Genomic DNA, 21,593 nt, shown 5'->3' on the forward strand with positions numbered 1-21,593 from the left:
TCTTAACTTAAGGACAGAACTCTTTGCTTTAGGGCCACAAATCAAGCTGGTAAAAGGGGAAAAAAAAAAAAAAAGAGGAATCATGCTGGCATGAAAATGCTTGTTCTTAAGATTCGGTATAAATATTCACATTCTCAAAATCCAGAGTTCATGTATGTCATTAAGACCTCTTTATCACTGTACATGTATATCAACCAATTCTTCAACACCCTTCCCTCTCCAACAGACCCCAAGCCCCAGAGAATCTAACAATGGGTTAAATTCCACATATTTCAGGTTTGTTTTTTAATTTTGTGCATTTTGCAAATTAAGAAGTGAGAAAACTTATTTTCTTTGTTCACAGATGCATCAAGGTCAATCATTGCTGGGCTATACACTGTGTGATAACATAAGCCTTCTCCCAAAGGTTCCAGCACTGATTAAGGTTGGGCACATCACTGCCAGCAGATACATATATTCCAATTACATTGGAGTAGTTGATGAGACCTGCAGGAAACAGGTATAAATGTTTACTATAACAATACATTATAGTATTTCTACTGATTTGTGGCACTGCCAGAGTGACTGTAAGTATTCTTTAAAAAAAAGAATATTTGAGAGCAGTTAAAACAAGGATAAGTTTGACTTTCATAGCAAGTTGTGCAAAAGAATGCAAATATAACACTACTTGAAAAACTGGTACAGAGTGTTGGAACGATCATGACATTTTAACCTTTGACTGCCATTTTTATAGATAAGTACACCTAAAATACATATACAGATATAAAATTACATTGAGAGATAGGTAGAAACACAGACATAAAATGCCCTTGCGTTGAGATTTGTACTGTGGCACAAGCATTTACATGGCTGGATGCATACATTTCAATATAATGAGACAATTTGCATTGCTAAAATCAGAATTCTTGAGTGCTTTTCAAGAACCATGACACTGTCATTTGCATTACAGGTTATTACTTACAAGCATTCAGAATGTTCTGTAAATCTATAATGAACATTCTAACTGTGAAAACTGTAATTTGTTATGTAATGCACTTCTATATAGATTGTTTAAATTGTGCCTAATGTACACAGATGATCTCCCCTCCTCAGTTAAATATAACACCTGAATGCTCATTTCATTTCAATTATTTTTTTTTATTCTATAAATATTTTTCTCAATAAAATTGTGGACACAAAGCATCTATCTGATCTCACCCTGCTCCTGGTGGGTGTTTTTTTAAAATCGAAATTATTATTTACATAAACTTATTAATTTGCCTAATTTTGCAGTACTTCATGAGACGTTTGTAACAATATATTTTACTCACCATGAGTTCCATTTTCCTTGATACTTAACAAGAGACATTTAAGTTTCAGTACAATGTTACCTTACCTCCCAAACCCCAGCAACTTTCAAAGGGTTCAGTGTAGCACATCAGGACAAATTAGAAGAAAAGGAAACCTACCACTGAGTAAGTTACCCCTTTTTGACAGCAGCAAGAGTGTGTGAGGCAAGGTATCATGGAAGATGTTTTTTGACTGACTTCAGCAAAGCATAAGAAGTGGTTCAGTGGAGTGTTCAGTGGAGCACTCAACAAAAATGATTTAGGAGGAGATCTAGCTTTTGCGTGGGGGAGACCCTGGGAGAGCCTCCGTAGGCTCCTTTCTGGACAAGGGGCCAGAGGCACCCGTAACTGCTCTGGGGCGAGCTGCTGCTCTGAATTGCCCTCTAGTGTCAGCCTTCATGAATTCCTACCTCAATGACAAATTCTGTTCAGATTTTTACATAATGGAAAGTGGGTCAGCAACATAAGTTATATTAATCTAAAAATAAAACAAACAAAAAAATGAACAGCATTTTGAACAATCATCTTCAGGTCAAAAGACAGTGAGGTTGACAAACTAAGTATCGCACACCAAAACCACAAGAAGAAATCTGTATATCTAAACAGCAAAAAAAGGACAATAAGTTTAAGAGATAACTTAAAACACTCGTGTATTTACATTTCCATTACTTTCTTATGCAGTTTCACAAAAATATCAGTTCCTGAAACAAACAACAAAAACAAGTGTATTCACAAATCCACTGTAATTACAGTGACATAGCTGGGATCAAAACCTTAATGAAAATTGAAGAACTGCTGGTGTAAAAACAGAACAGAGTCTAGTAGTACTAATTCCCTGGAAGGAATTATTCTCTCACTGATAATTCAAGAATCTCCTAGTTATACTCTAAACCTGGATGCAAAACAGGCACCATGCAAATGAAGATCTAGATTTTAAACCTGGTAATTCCAGAGAGAAAAGTGGAAGTATTTTTCTGTGAGTTCATTCAAACCACATTTTATCTACTCTAGAATTCATTACAGAGGCCACAAATTTAGGACTTAAAAGAAGTATAGAGAACAAATAAGTAACATTCACATATCACAAAGGCTATGGATTTCCACATATATAGCATTAAAGATGAGCACATGACCATCTGTTTAAAACAAAACTCTGGTCATATAGAACTACTGTCCCTAATACTCACTCTGCTGAGAGCTGAAACACATTGTTGGGTGATAAAACAGATAAAGAAAAATGCATATTTGACTGCTGCTGTGCTTGGCATTAAAAGCATCATCCTCCCTTCTCCTGAGAACCAGGAAAAAAGTCTTTTGGTTGTGGGGAGTGCAAGGACAGAGTAACCAGTACATAGCTATTTCTTTTGATAAGGAGTTTTTTGCCTGTGCAAGCTACTGACAGAAGGGAGACAATACTAGAGAGCTCTGTACTGCAACAGACTTTTGAATATATATTTTGATTCAGAGATACCCTTTCTCAGAAGGGCCATTACAATGTTTCACAACAGATGGAGCATCCTCCTATTTCTTGTTCTTGACTAAAATATGGACTAGCTTGTAACAGGAGGAAGCAAAGTGTTTTCAGAATTACTGAAGTTAAAACACACTTAGATTGCAGAATCTACCCGTAACACCAAAAGAAGGTTTTGCTCCACAAGTATACAGAAATTCTAAAGCAAATCTTTTATCGGATTCACTGGAAGTCCCGTCTAAATCTAAACATTACTTATATTATTCTATATATTTTCTGAAGTAGGAAATTATCAGTTATACTTGGCAAGTTTATACACATTTCATATTACAATATTTTCAAAATGTTTATGTTAACTTTCATATTAATACTTAAATTTATATCCTTCTGTGGGGGAAGAGAGGGAATGTTAAAAGAAAAAACCAATTAAAAAAACCCACTCTTCATATCAACTAAGATATCGATGGATAAAGTAACGAGAATTTTTGGCCAGAAGGCTTAAAAAAACCTAACAAAACCCACAAAACAAAACCCCCCACAGGATACTCACAAGAAGTAAAAAGCAAACTCTTAAAATTTAGTGGGTTAATGGAGAGGTGTAAATACTTTACAGACACATGCACATGGCTAAGATATTTAAGTACTCACAAATTAATAGATATTGCTGATTTCTTGTTTTGAACAGATTGTTTTTGTAGTGTTATTTGCTAAAAAACACTAATTTTCTTGAAAAAATTAGAATAATGTAACAGAAAACTTTTTCCCTGAAAAAAGTCCTGCCCCAAACAAATTTACAAAAAAAATTTCCTGTGAATACCCATGTATTTAAATTAAAAATTAAAGCTTGAAACAGTGGTTTATTCAAACTACTCTATTAGCAGTTGCATCTTCATGCGTGTCCTTTTTCATGCTAGTGTGCAAACAGCAGCCTAAACCAAGGGGAATTAACAAGCCATCAATACAGTTGGTGAACATTTAAGAACTCCTGACTACATTTTTCATCTCCTCCCCAGCTTAAATGTATGGGTTTACAAAAACGTCTAGTCTATTTAGATTTTTGTTGAAATAAACAAACACAAATTTAAAAATAATAAAAAATGGGCAATATCTTACTGTCATATATGTGCATCTAAGTGAGAAAAATAAGTATTCAACTATCCCATCTACCATGTTTTTTTTCCTAAAAAAAAAAAGTGCATGTAATCATATTTTGCCTATTGCCTTGCAAGAACATTTTATCAACAGAGAAGGAAAAACGAAGTGCAAGTATATCAATCTTAAACCTCTCCTATGTACATGTTTCATGTCTAACCTAATAATAAAAATTAATGTCTATTTAAATCTATAAAAGCTCAGTATATAAAGCTCCATTTTAAAATAATGTTACGGCTGGTTTTAGTTTAAACTAACAAAATCCAGAAAATTCAGTTGTTTCAGATTTCAAAACTTAAACCAGCCATGCCTAAGGTATGACAGGGTTTCAAGCAATGGCTGATTTTACATGTGTTGTAATAATGAGGCATGAGCTGCATTTATAGCTACACCTCTTCTTTAGGAATATTATTTAAGTTGTCTTTGAAAAGCAAGAGAAGCCCTTAAAGAAAGTACAGAGGAGTTGACAAAGTAATCTGCAGCAGTTGTTTTGGATGAGCAGTAAGCATGCACTGTCAGCTTTCAAATTATGATCCAGTCAACCGGGTCTGTAGAGCCTCAAGTACAGACCCATAGCACGAACAGCAGAAGTGGCCACAAAAAGTTACACACGGGGAGCACTTCAGCAAAACAGCCTGTACATTTTTATCTTTTCAGCCTCATTACAATTAGATATTGCAAAACAATTTACAAAGTCAAGCACACACTTTGCAATAGCCACACCAACAATTTTTAAGGGGCCAGCACTGCAGCCCTTATTTCAGGCTCAACTTCCAACAAAATAAATGCTAGTTTTGCTAATAAGAACTGCAGTAGCAGAGGCCAGGAGTGAGAAAATAAAACAAACACACCCTGTATCTCTTTTGAAAGTTTCACCTACAATTTGGGTGATGAAACAGCCATGCTGACTAACAAATACAAAACAGCTCTAGAAAATAAAAATTAATATGGGCCAAAATTAAGCATAAAAATGGTCTAGAGCTAATCTCCACCTAAAAAGTGGATTCTAATGATAACTGACAATTGCAGCACTCCTGAAAGATATTTGAGCTTCTAAATGTAAGGCTCATTTACTGCAAAAGTCTTCTCTTTGGACTTCATAGAGGTTATTTAGATTTGTCTTAAAATTCAAAATATTTCAATATCTTTTATTCTTTAAAGGAAGTAAAGTTTGCACCTAATGATAACATGATACTGCAAATCCTGAGCCATGGAAGTGAGTCACTAGGACTACTTGTGTACTCAAAAGTTTGCAGGATTAGGCCCTAAAATTTGAAATCTCTTTGATTTACAGTTGCGAACCAGAAACAATATTTTTTTGCTGAATAAGAATCTATGAGAAATACTCTGAACTTGTCTCAGACCAAGGAACAGTCCATCAAACTTTCACCTCTTAAATATGTCACAAGGGAGGCTTAGATACCTTGTCCTTGCAATATGATCCTGATTTTCATTAACAAGAACATAATTGCTTTTGTACAGAAAAAAAGGAAAAAGAATGGACAAATTCAAAGAAGTGTTCTGTGAAATGCTGGTACTTCTAAGAGAAGTAGAATAAAAAAAAGAAAAAAAAAACAGAAAACAAAACCAAACAGAAATGCAGTACACATTTAGAGCAGAGTTTCTGGACAGACTGTGAAATATTTATTTATTTGGGAGCATAATAGGCATGTTACCCAAACACTGTTACAGCATGAATAAAAATACTTTCACTGTGATTTTTAATCACAGAAAGAAAGAAAAGATTAGAAAGTAAAGAATTACCTAGTCACTAATCAAACTGCAAAGCTTATACGAAGTTGTGTTTCACTTCCTATCCTTTCTGTATTCCAAGTTCTGTTTCTCAACTGATAATTTTCCATAGGAGGTCTTATCTATGCTAAAATCATAGTATCATACGAAAAAACATATTCAGAACATGTCTGCCTCAAATACTTCTACAACAGGAGCTGTATTACTGGTAAAAGCCAGCAATTCTTCAGTCTCACTAACCACCAGTTACAACAATGAGGAAATATGAAATTTACACCTCACTGTATTTGCTTGGTATAAACTAGCAGTTACTGGGATAATCTAAAATTTTGTTTTCTAAAACTTCTCTTATTTTATGGTACAATTACTTCCTATCAAAAAAAGTGCTCTTGAGACAGACAGATTTGATTAAGGATAAAAACTGGATTCCAGCTGAAAGCTGGAATTGCTAAAGTCACGACATGTTCATAAAATTTGTTGTACTGTAATATATTCTGCTGAAGATAAAGTCTTACAGTTTTTACTACCCCATTTAGTATTTTAACAAATTTACTCAGTCCAAGAACAGTTACTATTTTCATTTCAATTGCTTATGTAAATGGTTAGTTAAGATTATTCGTATACAAGCAGATAGGTTACAATTACTCTGAATGGATTTCTCAGTTTCAGCCAAATTAGCACTTCTAGTGCAAAGCAGGACTTGCAATATGAGTGTAGCATAGTCTATATTAACTACTCTTCAATATTCACTGTTTTACTATATATAGTACCCATGTGCCAACAAACAGGTAAAATAAGTAACATCTGACTATTCTGGTACAGGTGGAGGGCTCTGAAGGCCACTTTCCCCCTGTTTTCTGCTTCTTTGCTTATCAGATAGCTTTATTAGTAGTTTATTAATGCCTTTAAAACCAAATTTTGCACAGCGCATTGAAATGCACTCAGCGAGCTCTCTATTCTATTCTTTAACAAAACCTCCCAACAACAACAACAAAAAAAGTGTTATTTAAAAATAAGAAGTATATAATCTATACTTTGTTTCTGAATTAGCAACATTTTAGCTGGAGTAATTCCCAAGATAAGACTATGAGATCAATACTACTTGAAGAATTTATATAACTCAAACGATCCAGGCTGTTGCAAACTTAGCTTTTTATACATGTTTCTGGTCACTTAATTTCCTTCTGAGCACAGCTCGTGTAAATACTTTTACTTATTTTTTTATAATTTTACAGAAGGAGTGTAAAGAAGAATTATTTTAACAAAGAGAAAAACCTTGAACAAACCCAGCAGAACTGGCCTGTTTTGAATAACCTGAATAAGTTGTACTACTGTATACATTTTTAAACATAAAGAACATAAGTAATAAGGGAAATGTTAATATATATATACCATGGTTATGCTCCATCAACCTTCCAGAGAGAGTTTTTCAATCACAGGAGTAAGCCGTTCTCCAAAATCAGCTCTCTATTGAAAGGTTGAAACCTGCAATAAAAATGTCATGTATTATAACATATTTCCAACACCCACAGTTTCATGGTTGATCCCCAAACATAGATGTAGGTCATTGGCTTGACCCTCGCATTGTCTATGTTACAGGAAATCCTAATTTTAAAAATACTTCTTTTTTTAACCAAACTGACTTGATTAGGAACACCTGTGATATGCCTCTTTATTATCAGAAGCCTCCTGAAACAAATCAGATTAGCATGTTTCTGCTTTCATTCTTCCCACAGCATTTTAAGATGAAAGTAAGAAAAAAAAAAACAGGGGGGGGGGGGAGGGTGGGGGAGCGGGGGAGGTGTTCTCCCCCTCCCAATCTCTCCCTCTACCATCAAACAAGCAGGTAAGTATAAACCACTCAATGGATGTCAGATTACTACTGTTACATTTCCATGCTATTGACTGTTTAAGTATTTAACTTCTAGCGTTTTTCTTTAAGGAGCTTTTTTTTTTTTTTTTTTTGGCTCTTCAAGGAAGTACCACTATTGCCTTTATTAAAATGTAGACGAAAAAATATTAGCTACTTTAAAACATGTAACGGAAATGTTATAGTCATACAACACACAGATGTAATAAAATTTTAAAACTTAAAAAAAACTCCCAAACAAACAAAACCAGCCACAAGAGTAATGGGCCACGATCAGGTAAGAACAAAGTATAACTTGAGAGAGGTAGTAACTACAGCCAAATATCTACTGGAGGAAGCAATGCATTCACACAGCCAAATTCTTAAATTTATTTTGACTTTATTTTGACTTTTTCACTGTAGATACCATGACAAAACACACCCTATGCCTAATAAATGAGCAGCAGATGCCTACATCAGGTCACCTGCTTTCAAATATTTCCATAATTTCATTCTTTATTCTTTAACTGTAACCTAGAAAACACTAAAATCTCCCCACAGCTCTGGAACCATAATAAGCACCTCACTTTAACAAGAAAAAGGAATTTGTCTTTATTTTCATGTATTCCACACATCTTTCATTTCACCTTTTCCAAAAACGTTCCTTTTCTTAAATGAGAAAGACAAAATTTCTCAATATAAGTAAGGGAGGGAAGATTTTCAGAAGATTTAGCATACTTAAAAGATAATATTGGAACTGGACTAACATAAAACCATTTAAAATGAAAATACAAGCTTAAGCTCTTGTCGATGTGTAATTATCTTTTTCTCAGACCAAATCTTCAAGTGAATTTTAGTTCTTGCTAAAGAAATTAGTTAGTTGCCACTAGATTCAATGTTGAAAAGTTTATTAATACTCTATTTACTGTGGATACACTCATTGCAGCGCCTGAAAACAAAATAAATAGGATTCCCCCCCCCCGTGACTATTTCTAACAGTGGTTTCCTTTAGACATTAATAACGATCACTAAAAGTCACTGCTATTTTCCAGTTTTGAGCAACATAACAATATTGTCTTGAGTTTTAGGAGACATGTCGGGGAAACATTCGACAAAATGAAAGCTAAATGTACATAATTTACATTTTCTACTGTTGTATGTATGTGGTAACAAATGTGTGTGTGTCAGGTCATCCTTATACACCAGCAACTCTTTATTACCAAGACACAGGAAAGTCTTTAGAATTTACATATAAAGTTATAAAACTTCATATTCTCTGAAAAGAGAAACTTTTTTTCTTTCTTGATGATACACTAAAATATTACTAGATGCAAATTTCATAGTAAAAAGCTGTCAAACTTCAAGTATTAGCTGCACTAGAGCTGAAGTTCTGCCACCTTCCCCTAATCTTCAGGCAAACCTGCTGAAGTTCTCACACAACAACATACGAAGCTGAGACCAGAACTATTCCTCAACTGTGGTACTGTCAACTGCCCAGTGAACAGACACAGCCCCAAGTTCCTTTAGTAGAACTGGAATGTTATAAAACCTTACAATAAAGGGTTAAAAAAAAAATCAGTACAGATGTTGCCTTACACCCTATTAAACTTGGGCATAAATTTCTATACCTTGCTCATTCTAACTATTTCTAAAATTGTCCAGTACCCAAACTTAAGGTATTTTTCTATAAAGAGATTCCTTTTGAAATCAATACATAACAAGTTGGGTAAGTTCAACACATCAGTAACCAAAATCTCTACGTAACCCCTGGCAATAATGCAGAAACAAAAATAAAATTGCAAAAGAATATTTTCAGTGAGTAAAAGGAGTTCCTAGAAATCAGTGGCTACACATTTCCACTCTGTCTGATGTCCTCTTCTTATTTGTGGGACATATCAATTTTCCCCTATCTTTAAAATACATGACTAGTTCTATTAAAAAAAATAGATGGCTGTCAGAAGTCACAGAGGACTATGTACAACAGTAATTTAGGCAGCCTGTTCAAACAAAATTTTCCAAGTATTACTGATAACAGAAAAGCTCAATTTTTGGGATCAGGTTCCAGTGTTAGATGTTAGGTGCTTAGAACAGCACATATATATGTTAAAAAAAAAAAAAATCTAAAAAAATTAAAAAAAAAAAAAATCTGTGGTGCACACTTATTGGTGTATATTAAGTTATTTTTAGTTTTAGAAACTTTATCATAAAAATATATTTTTCTGTTTGTACACAACAGCCCACAATTGCATTCCCTATTTCTTTTACAGACAGTCAGAACTCATCCGAGGTGCGCTCCACCTTTGACAGTTTGTAATGAATGTAAATTACTGGAATGATTTGCACTGGGCCTTTGAGTGTGGGTGGATGACTGCATCTGCAGAACAGAATAACCTGCATCACATTCACAGAATACAGTGATAAGATGCTCAGTTGTCCCTTTTATATTCAGTAGTTAATTGCTTTCTAATGCGAGTAAGAAAACCCATTAAGTTCCTGTAAAAGCAAAGCTAACTGTTACTGGGCTATTCCTTATGCTGGTACCTAGATAAAAGTGCTACAGAAAAGCACTGCTACACCTGTTTGGATGGCTCTGGACATTCAAGATGGATGAGATGTTCACCTTCCCTACTGTGCTCACAGGCAGGGTGGACACAAACAGGTAGTGTGCATGCGGGTCCAGATGCACTTCACTCCAGAATCTGATTTATAGGGATGATTTAGGAAATAAAGACTACTATTTAGCAGCAAAATTCCTTCCATAGCACTGCATTTTGGATGGAGTAGTAAGAAGTTCAGAATTCCAGAAGTAAGCAAAAAACACAAACAACCAAACAGAACCCCACGACACCTTATCGTATATACAGTCCGACTTTGAAATGTTACTGCAATCAGCTTCCTGAACAACACTGTCCTGAACATGAAGGAGTCACATAGATATACAGTCACACTTTCAAATTACTGTTATTTCAGAAAACTAAAATCTCCAGATTCACACCAAGCTTCGGCAGATTTTTAATCAATAAAATAAAAGAAAGGAAACCGTTTGGAAACTGCCAGTACAACTGAGTGAGCTTAAAAAACAAACAAGAAAAAGCGCTAGCTGAAGCTTATTTAGATGCTCTTCCTAAGAATCAAGATAAAGGATTAGACTAAAGAGAAATAAATTAAAAAATAAATAAAAAAAAAATTACACATGTGATGCTACGTGGTAGCCCTGAGCAATACTCTGTTAAGCGCCGAACTTTAACTTCCACTTATCAATATAATATAAATATTTATGTTTAGATCTTTAAGTTCTTTAAGTTCATTTGACAATTCCTCCAAATGTAACTTTTCCAGGGCCAAGTAATCCCAGTTAATGTTTGACATTTTAACTAAGGAGAAAAATGCAAGCAGTTCTACAGGGGTCTATTTAAGCTACATGATTTTTTTCCCCTAAAATATCTCAAAATAAGGAGTACAACAAATATAAGAAAGGAAAACCTACTTAACATACACTATACATTGATATTTGATTGCCTACTGCTTTCGTTTTGGCCACACCCACCTTTATGTAATTGTAAAATATGGGAATGGTGCAACTGAGAAATAAGAAAACCTGAAAAGAACAGTTGTTTTATGCAGTTAAATATGTGCTAAACACAGACTTGAATTAAAATGAAAAATAGGTATAAACTGCATGCTATTGAGCGTGACTATTGAATAGTGGGAAAAAAATGCACACGCACCTGTACAATACTGAATTATAGGGGTTTTTTTGTAACTTAGCTATGAGTCAGGACAGTTATTTCCTTGAAAGTGAAAGTCGATGTCTGTGAGTGCACTTCCATTGCTGAATAGTGTAAATCTGTTCAAATCCTGATATTTGGAAGCACACACAGCTACAATGAAACAGCTTTGTGCACATTCCCATATTAACTGTTAGAAACATTTCTGAAAAGACTCTGAAAGTATCGACACAAATCTAAAGAAATAAGCACTAAATTTCCATAGAATCTTACTAGCATTGCAGTTTCAGAGATCAAGGTGAATTCTCTAGCTTATCGGGGCATAAGGGTATAAATTGCGGAGACAAACGGAGCAGCTATTCCCAGGAAAAGAAAGGGCTGAAAAAGCGTAATTTGTGTAGTGGGTTGAAAGAACCCAGGGAAACTAAGGATTCGAGGCAGAAAACCCTCCTTGAACTACTGTATTTCTGCGTCGCACAGAAAACCCCTCGAATCACAATCCAGTTGCCATGCTGGAAACGCTAAGTTTTGCATTTCACTTTAAGGCTGCACGCTCTGAGCCGCGTACACAGAAATCTTTTGTACAGCACTTCTGCACCCCAACTCTTCTCTACGTCCCTCCTACGTTCTCCGGTTAACTCGTTATTCTCGGTGGCGAGGGTGCAGAGCGCAGGGCGGCCCGTCCTGGCTCGGGAGGCGGCGGAGGGGGGGGTGGAAGGGGGGGAGAAGCGGGGAGAGGCGGTGACCCGGGCCAACCTCCCGGCTCCGGCCCCGCGGGCAGCCAGGGGGGGCAGCAGCCCGGCCCGGAGCCTCCGCTGCGCATCCTGCGCGCTCGGGGAAAAGAGCCATAACGCCTCTCTGCCTCCGGAAAAAAAAAACCAACACGATAGTAATAATTAAAAATAAAATAATATTAATAAATAATGAAAAAACAACAACAAAAAAAAAAAGCCGCGCGGTCGAAAGCGGAGAGGGAAGTCGGAATAAAAAGTAGAAATGGTAGCTGAGAAGGAGCCCGCCGGCTGCCAGCGCTTCCCGCGCTGTTTCGGAGCCGCGGGGCGTTATCCCACAGCCACAAAAAAAAAAATAATTAAAAAATAAATAAATGAAAAAAAAAAAAAAAATGATGCGGCGTTCTGCGTGTCTGCGAGTGGCGGAGGCGAGCCCGGCGGCGAGGGGGTTAATCGCGGCGGCGGAGCGGCGGGCGCGGTGTCACCGATCGCGCTCCGAGAGCCACCGCCAAACGACATAGAAACAGGCACCAAAAAATAGCTTAAGCCAATGACAAATAGCGACCCGGGTGACAGAGAGGGAGAATTTCGTAGGCGGAGAGGAGGAGGTGAATGGCCAGCGCCGATCGCGGCGTTCGGCCCCGCGCTGCCCGCGGGGAGGGTATTTACTCGGTTTTTGGGGTGCGTGGGAGGAGAGGAAAAACACCTACAAATAGCTGGCGCGATCCGAACGGCCGCGGATGATGCCTGCCCCCCGCCTCTAGTTCAGGAAGGAAACTCGCGTTCGAACGCGAAAAGGTGGCGGTGGGGGGGGAACAGCCCCGTGCAATAGGCGGTGAGCAGCGCCTGGCTCCGCGGTTAATTCCGAAGGGATGGGGAAACGGCGGAGCCGGCACCCGGGTTTCTGCTAAAGGCGGCTCCGGTACGGAGACACGGGAGATCGGTGGGAGGGGGAGAAAGCGCTTAAACGGAGAAGTTAATCTGCTAACGCGGAAAGGCAAGAAACGGCGGAGAAAAGCGAATGTTGTCCTGTTATTTAGGAGGGGTGGGAGGGGAAGCGAAGGAGCGAGGGGGCATTAATCCGGGTTACGAAAACACGGGGAGAGAGGAAGAAGGAGGAGGCGGGGGGGTGGGGGGGAGAAAGAGAAAGAGAGATGCGATGGGAGCGGGGAGATCCCCCCGGCTGCCGCGGAGCCGCCGCGTCCCGAGCGCTGCCCCGGGATGCCCGCGGCGAGGGCGGGATGGACGGGAGGGAGGGAGAGGGGGATGCGCGGGGGGGGGGGGCGCAAAGGAGCGGGGAGGGAGCCTGAGCGCAGCCCGTCTTGTCACGGCTCGGGGAGCGGGCAGCGACCCCCGCCCCGGGGTTACGGCGGGGGAGGCGGCCGCTCCCGTCCCCCCGAGGCCGCGGGAACCGAGTGACAGATCCCGGGGAGCCTCCCGCCCGCCGGGTCCCGCGGCGGCCGCTCCCGGCGGCCGCGGGGCGCAGCTCGTCCCCGTCTCCCCGACGGGGGGCTGCTCCCCCCACCCCCCCACCCCCACAACGCCCGCTCGGTTCTCCCTCCATCCCGGGCTCTTACCGCCCGTGCCGGCGGCGGCTCCCGCTCCTCGTCGCGGGGCCGGGGCGGCGGGGAGGGGGAGGGAGGCGAGTTTCGGCGGCCCCGCGCGGCGCGGCTCCCCCGCGGCAGCGATGCGATCGGGCATCAGTCGAAAATGGCGCCGAAAGAGCAGGGCTCTTCATTCAAATTCGTTAGAGCCAGCCCCGCCACCCTGGGGCATGCCGGGAAGGGGAGGGAGGGGAGGGGAGGGGGGGGGCGCGGCGCGCGCGCGGGAGCGCCGCTCGGGCAGCGCTTTACGGACGCGGCGGCGCTCGCTGTCAATGCCGCGCGCCCCTCCCCAACCGCTCCCCCCCCAACCCCGCGCCCGGCGCGCGCTCCCCCGCCCCCCCCGCCAGCGCGCGCGCTCCCGCGCTCCCAACCCAACCGCCGCTAATGGAGAAGGGGGGGCGGGAGGGGGGGGGGAAGGGAAATGTCACCCGGCCCCGCGGGGAGAGGTGGCGCGATAGGGATGGGTGCGGGACGCAGACACAGATCCTCCGCCGACTTGTCAAGGTAAAGGCGCCTGGGGACAACGCGTGAGGGGCGGGGGGCGCGCACACACAGCGGGGTTGGGGAAGGTAAGGAAGCGGCGGCGGGGGGTGGGGGGTGGTGATGCGCGCCATGGGGACCTGAGCGAAGGACGAACAGCGCCTTCTCCCCTCCCCAACCCCAATGTGTCCCCGCCGCCGCTGCTGCTGAGGACCCCGCGGCTCCCGCAGCGCTTCGGTTGCCGTCGCCCCCCGCCTCATTCGCGGTCTCGGGGCGCTCGGCGGGCGCGCCATCTCCCCCCCCCCCCCCCAATCCATTCGGAGCGCTCGGCGCGCGCCCCCCCTCCCTCCCCCCCAGTCTATTCGGAGCGCTCGGCGCGCGCTCGCTTCCCCCCCCCCCCCCGCGCTTCATCCATCCATCCATCCATCCATCCACCCATCCATCCATTCGCGGGCTCGGCGCGCGCCCCCCCCCCCCCGCGCGCCTCATCCTCCCGCGCGCACCGGCTCCTCGGCGGCACCGACACCAGCCCCCCCTCCCCTCAAGACGCGCACCCGGTGCGGGCGCGTCGCGGGGGTAACTCGCAGCCGCCCCGCACGCCGGGCGTTTGAAAATAAATATCTTGCGCGAGGGACCCGCCGGGAGCGAGGCCGGGGGCGGGCAGAGCGGGAACTTTCATTTTCACGCCCCGTCGGGTTGAGGGACCGATCCCGACGCGGCGGTACCTGCCGGCGCTGCCGTCCCCGCCCCGCCGCGGGGGACCCGGCAGCGGCGCGCGGCTTCGAGGTCCCGCCGCGCTCCCCGAACCTCCCGCCGGAGCCCCGTTCCCAGCGAGCCCCCGCACCCGCCCCGGGGCTCCGCGGGGCCCGGAGCTGCGCGGCGCTCTCGCCCGGCGGGACAAGTGGGGAGCGGAGAGGTAACTTCTTTCTCCCTTTCTCTTTTTTTTTTTTTTTAACCAACTGGCGCGGTGGAAACCAGCGAGCGCTGGGGCTGGAGGAGCTCGGACCGTCCCGGCCACGAGAACTGCAAAGCTGCCCCGAAAATATGGAATCCTGGAGCTCCTTAGCGAAAAAAGTGCTGCGGGGAGACATGTAAGTAAGCACAGAGCCCGCTCTGCTCGTTTGTGTTGCTGCTTCTGCCTTGCATTTCAAGTTCTGTATCGCTAGAGAAACTAATTCCTTATTTTTCAGTGTTTTTCAGGATTTTTCAGGATTTTTTAGGATTTTTTTAGGATTTTTTACGATTTTTTACGATTTTTTTAGGATTTTTTAGGATTTTTTTTACGATTTTTTGGGAATTTGGGGGGATTGTTTTGATTTTTTGGGGGATTCTTTCAGGATTTTTTAAAGGATTTTTTTTAAGGATTTTTTGGGGGCTTTTTTAGGTTTTTTAAAAAGATTTTCTAAACGTATTATGGGGGAATTTTTTGTAGGATTTTTTTTTAGGATTTTTAAAGGGTTTTTTTGTAATTTTTTTAGGAATTTTTCAGGATTTTTTTGGCAATTTTTAAAGGTGTTTGTTTTATTTTTAAAAAAGATTTTTGGGATTTTTTTAAAGGATTTTTTTAGGATTTTTAAAGGATTTTTGGGGGTATTTTTAAAGGATTTTTTTGGGATTTTTTAAAGGATTTTTTGGAGATTTTTTAAAGGATTTTTTTTGGATTTTTTAAAGGATTTTTGGGGGGAATTTTTAAAGGATTTTTTTGGGATTTTTTAAAGGATTTTTAAAAAAATTTTTAAAGGATTTTTTTGGGTACTTTTTAAGGACTTTTTTTAGGATTTTTTCCGGATATTTTTAGAAAGTTCTCAGTGAAAATTAGCGAGATGGAAAAAACTTCAGTTCGTAACACCTTTCTGTTAAAAAGGAGAAAATGCGAATTATTCACAGCATATTGATATTTTTGCTCTTATTTTTTTGAAATTACCATGGGTGAAATTTTCAAAAAGTGTGCCTTTCAGCTGGGGAGAATGACAGGAAGCGCCTTCTAATTTTTTTTCTGAAGTTTGTGTGCCTGTGCAAAGAGAACTTTGCAGTGGAAATAGCAATGGAAACAGTAAAGAAAAATACACGGTTAAGGTGTTGCAGATACCACTTCTCTGTATTTAAATTATGTATAGTTCTGCCCTAAAATAATTCCAGTTATTATTTTTCGCCCACTTTTCACCCACGATATAAGATACAGAAGACACTGTGTCAGTCTGTTTAACAGGACATGGTGTCCTCTTAAATGAATCACACTGCTGTCCTTTCAAATGTCATTCCTAAGGTTTCATTAAGATTTTTAACGAAAGTGAAATTTTTACATCCCCTCGTAGTTAATACTTGCTTTCAGATTCCATGCTTAATGTGCACAGGCCCCAATCCTTTACGGGCAAAAATGTATATTATGATGTGTAGGTGCACTGAGTAGTTCTCTTCATTATTATGCTCTTGTATTTCTGACTTAAGGAGCTAATAGTGATGTTACACAAGCATTATTCTCAGTATTACTCAGGACTGCCCAAAACATAAACCGAATGTAACAGTCTTGATTTACATCTCCCATTTGTATCTCTGGGACTTAAGTTAAATAAGGTGCAATTATAATAATGTAAGGATCAGAATGGGTAAATATTTAACTGAGTATCAGATGAAGTGAGAAAGGAGATTGCTATAGTCTAAAAATCCATGTAATATGAGGTGGGTATTGCATTCTCTGGCTGCAGCATCTGGGAGAGGATCATCAGTTTGTTTCCTCAGTGACTAGTGGAGCCAAAAAGTCACAGCAGGAACACAGCTGAGGGCAGAAGGGAGAGGAAAGGGATTTTGAGCTTCACCAAAAGTGATGTCAATTCTTTAGATTGAATTTTCCTTCCAAACAACTTGGGCGGATCAAAATGGCGAAAGCCTTATCTGCTGTGGTAGCAAATACCAGGTTAAATGGCAGTTTCTGCAACAGACTCCTGTCCTCAGACAGTTCTCATTACAGCGCTACCTGAACACCTTCTGGTAGTGCCTGTCCTCTGTTATAGATTCTTCTCCTCCAAGTGTGTCGTCATATTGTCAGAGAATCTCCTCATACTGTAACAAGTGGCAGGACCAGCATTTGTCACACTGTCTGTGCTTGTTGCCAGCGGATGGAGCATGTCCAGTTGAACGCTTACAGTTTATTTTAGCTGTCTTTTCTTCCATAAAGGTGTTACGTATTTATGTTAGTGAGGCAAGGTCAAAGTAGTGTGTTTTGTTCATCAAGCAAAACACGGTTAGGTTTCTGATTGCCCTCAGCTCCTAGGCACAGTCATTCCACCGAATTGCCCCAGCCTCGAGAAAGTTCTGTCCCTAGAAACGACAGCTTTCTCTTCCCAGTTGCCCAAGTTCTTTTATGTCGGCAGAGGGAAACTGTTGACAACTGGGTTCAGTCCAGAGATCTGTTAGGCGCTTCTTTAGGAATCCTGGATTTAGGCCCTGGAAGGTCTTGAGACCCTGAATTTGCAATTTAAAATGCTAGAGAGAATCAATATAGAGTTGAAGAGAGGGGCTTGTAATAACCCACAATGCTGAGTTGACATCCCCCCAGCTTCTCGTACTTGGGAGTTTCCTACATGCAGCAAGCTGTGTTCTTGGGGATACTGGATTGCCTGGGTCTGGTTGAGAGGTAGCAACACCAAAGCAAGTTACTTACTGCCAAAATGGCACAGAAGCTTACAGCTCATCAGGGATGATTAGAAAGCTGGAGGCTGTCTTCTGACTCAGGCAAACATTACTTTACAAATTACCTTGCTATGTGTTTTTAAGATTTATTTTACAACCATGAGGATTAGAGGAATTTGTTGTAATGAAAACTGGCGTTGTGTCATTGCCGTCTAACTCTTTAGTTAGATTCTTTGGCTTGCCTGGGTACTTGCATATTACTCCATTACCTACATCTGATCCAGTTCCTAGGTAAGTTAAACCAACTGTGGGCCACCAGGATACACCTATGTGTAGTAATTATAATAATATTTTCAGTATTTGCATACGTACATATTATTTTGATATTCTGTGCTTGTGTGGCATACAGATGTACAGCCAGTAGGAATTAAATTTTTTCCTGTATTTATTTTTTTAATTTGAGCCCTACCTCGCCCCTGATGCTTGTCCAGCCTTCTAGGTCTCTGTAATAGATTGACCTAAGCCTCACTGCAGACCTCTTCTGTAAATTTTATATCAGTTGAAGTTTAAAGTTTCAGTTTAATAGCCTAGTAACAGCAGTTGGACATCCTCTTTCATGTATGAGTTTTACACTTCCTTCAGCCACTCAGTCTCTGAATTACCCTGACAAATACGGGATTTGGAATTCAGCACTTCTGCAGTTTCAGTCTGTTAGTAATGATAGAGGTTGTAATCTAAAAAGGACTTAAGTGTACAGCATTTACCATTGTACAGTGAAAAGAGAGTTCTGAATTTGCCAGTATAGAGCTGATCTAGGGATGTTTCTGTAGGCACTGCAGGAAGTATGTGCTGGCTTAGCACTTGCATTTGGTTTATTAGATTTCCTATAAAATTCCAGATTAAAAAATAAAAAAGTTTTGTTTTTCTTTTTACTGTAGGCTACTTCCTGATTTTTGAGTAGAAAACTTTCAGTTTAATTTGTTTTCAACCTTTAAAATGCTCAGTGTAGCACAGAGGCTAGTGGTGTACTCAAAAAGCTGGATTTACTGTATTTCATTCGGATCTTATAATATTGACTCTGAAGTAGCTATAGGTCTGACTCATAGTAATGAACATATCCCCGAGGATTCAAGAAGAACTTGGGTTCTGTGGTAAGATCTTCCTAAAATGGCCTAACTGTAACTTCTATATATTTTAATATTTTGATAGATTTAACGGTTGTAAAAAGCGCTGGTTTGGTTTCTGTGAAAACTGAAGCCTGTTCTTTATTCATGGATTAATTACAGCAAACCAGTTGCCAAGTGGTCCTCCCCACAGCACCCACGAACTTCCACCTTGTACTGAAGAGAACTCATCAAATGGTGAGAAAATAGCGTGGTTGTTGTGATTGTTAAGTTATTGAGGGGATGCTGTATTATTTTTTAATTACTTGCATTGATTCTGTTATTTAATAAGTATTGAAGTTAGATTTTTGTAGGGTAATTGCTGTAACCTAATTTGTCCCCCTCCCCCCAGTATTTCAGCTGTTAATTTCTCAAGCTTTTCTATCTTCTTAGCTGTCCTTGACTTTTCAAAAGTAATTGTTATTGATACCCTAAATTCATTAGCTAATTTATTTATTACTTGCTTTAGCCTTAGTCCTGTGCATGTGCTTAACTCTGTTCACATGAGTAGTTTCATCAGTAGCACTACTTAGAGGAGTGAAGTTCAGATATGTGGAATTGTTTGAAAGACTGAAGCTTAAACTTTGTAGATATGTATGCCTGCACTGAAATGAAATGCTACTGAAATGAGTGCAGGAGTGTGGGATCTGGAAATGCTTTAGCTAGTACTAATTTGTTTGCTTTTATGCTGTTCAATTTATTTCTTCTAAGACAGCTTGATGTAAGTTGTTAATTTGCTTCTCTAGTTTCTCAATTTCTGGGAAATTTTGAAATCCGAGCTTCAAAACATTTATAGAATTTTAGTAATGCTCATAATTCTCTTGAGAAGAACAAAACATTCTTCTATTTAACCATTTTATGAAAAAGTGACTGAATCTATAGAGGAACTAATTCTGTCTCTAATTCACTGCCTTAATCAGGTCTTTACGCTTACTCTAGCACCCTACCTTCATTAAGTAATGATTCTTACATGTATGCATTTATGAAGCATTCCTCTTAAAAACAGGGAGTTTCCTTTTCTACCGCTATAGATAAGGGAAGGCATATTGGTAGCGAGAGCGTATGCATATAAGAATATAGTTGTCGAGTGTTGATATTGTCTTCCTGGTCACTTAGATAGGAGACAGCTTAAAATAATGGTGCACAGAATGATCCATGGTTCAGGAGACAGACCTCAATAATCAGAAGTTCACAGGATGCTGAGAGATGCCCCGGACCTTTCTTGGTTCGCTTTCTGATCTCTAAAAGTGGCTCAGTTTCTGTTTACCTTTAGTAACTGTAGAAGTAAAAGGGACAGAACTCTACTAGTGGATTATGGTTTCTGCATTTTCTCTGATCTCTGTGGTTGTTAGAAGTAGGAATACTGGATACTAACCCTCTCCTAGCTGTTTACCAAATTGGCTTTGGAAATGCAAGTGTGTTTAAATAGGCAGGAGAGATTGTGAGCCCTTTATACCAATAACTGAACTACACCCTGCGTTAAGAATTACTTTAAAACTGTTAAACACTGTTAACACTGTTGCTAGGGTTATATACCATTTCGTGTATTAAAAATAATATTTAATGCTTAAGCCAGAAAGAAGCAGTAGTTTTCAGGCAGAGTGTGTCGAGATATAACCCAGAGGTCATTTATTGTTAATACAGATTCAACAATCTGTTATTTTTTCTTTCTCAGCCATTTTTTCTTTAGTTTTCTTTTTGAGACTTGATTCTTTAATTAACTTTAAGCACTTAATTATTTGCATTCTACTTCATCAAACAATTAATCTTGTACTCAAGTCACAATACTTTCATGAGTACGGGTTTTGAGAGAAGAGTTTGAATCCACATCAGGCTCTTGCATCTTGTGCTTGATTTTGCTTGTCTGATAACCAATGGATGGATCCAGACTAGTGCCAAAGTGTGAGCTCCCATGTTAGCAGGGCAAGGAGTTGGGGCTCAGATTTGAATGTGTGCTCAATACTACAGACATATTTAATGATTACAAGATTATTTAAATTAATTTTCAAATTTCACTGCTTCTTTAGACGTTTAGCTGAGCAGAGTTTAGATGCTCCATATGCTTAAAGTTAAATGGTTCAAATGAAGTGGCTTAAAGGTTTTCCTAAAGCGCTTTTGGAATTTATGTAGCTCTTTTACTGCAGTAGAAGAAGAGATAGGTCAATGTCAAACAGTTTTGAAAAGCTCATTCTTGGTGCTTTGCTGAGAAGATAATTTTGTTTCTTGTATTCCATCCCCTTTTTGGTTAAATCACTTTTACTTCCCTGACTCTTCTTCTATCCATTGTTTCCTGCTAACCTTTCCTCTAATGTCCAGCTTTCTATTAACTTTTCCACACTGACTATTCTTTGTCTCTTTTCTTTTTACTGGAATTTTGGAGAGGTCATTATACTTTTTCAGTTTCTTTCCTTCTTTCATCAGTTCCTAGAATCCAACAACAAATAAACCCCTCTGATTTCAACTATGCCTTTTTTGTTGAGAAACGCAGAAGTGAAAATTTAGTGCTAGATCAATAAGAAGGGTAAGCAGAGCAGTGTGGGTGCCCTTTATAAAAAAGGGGACTGGGACTTGGCATATTATTAAAAATTATTTCATAAATAGAGATATCAGGATCTGGATCCAGGCAGTGAGATCAGGATTTAAGGTGATTCTTTAAAAATTGCTGTGCTTATTCTAAAAATCAAAAGCCACAAAAAAAACCGAAC

The 21,593-nt window shown here is 40.3% G+C and overlaps 1 long non-coding RNA gene across 2 annotated transcripts in view; it reads right to left on the minus strand.

Annotated features, from left to right (window-relative positions):
* Positions 1-273: 273 nt before the first annotated feature.
* The window catches only part of LOC138734339 (uncharacterized), a 66,518-nt gene continuing 45,198 nt past the window's right edge, over positions 274-21,593 (minus strand). Inside the window, exons 2-3 of one of the 2 annotated variants that reach the window (XR_011339555.1) lie at positions 7,096-7,188; positions 274-486 (exon numbers count right to left, since the gene is read on the minus strand). This is a non-coding gene — a long non-coding RNA (uncharacterized lncRNA). Of the gene's footprint in view, positions 487-7,095; positions 7,189-16,112; positions 16,872-21,593 lie in introns of those variants that run through there. The other variant, XR_011339556.1, reaches the window with a different exon arrangement.

This window comes from Phaenicophaeus curvirostris, chromosome 1 (assembly GCF_032191515.1).
Source record: "Phaenicophaeus curvirostris isolate KB17595 chromosome 1, BPBGC_Pcur_1.0, whole genome shotgun sequence".
NCBI lineage: Eukaryota > Metazoa > Chordata > Aves > Cuculiformes > Cuculidae > Phaenicophaeus > Phaenicophaeus curvirostris.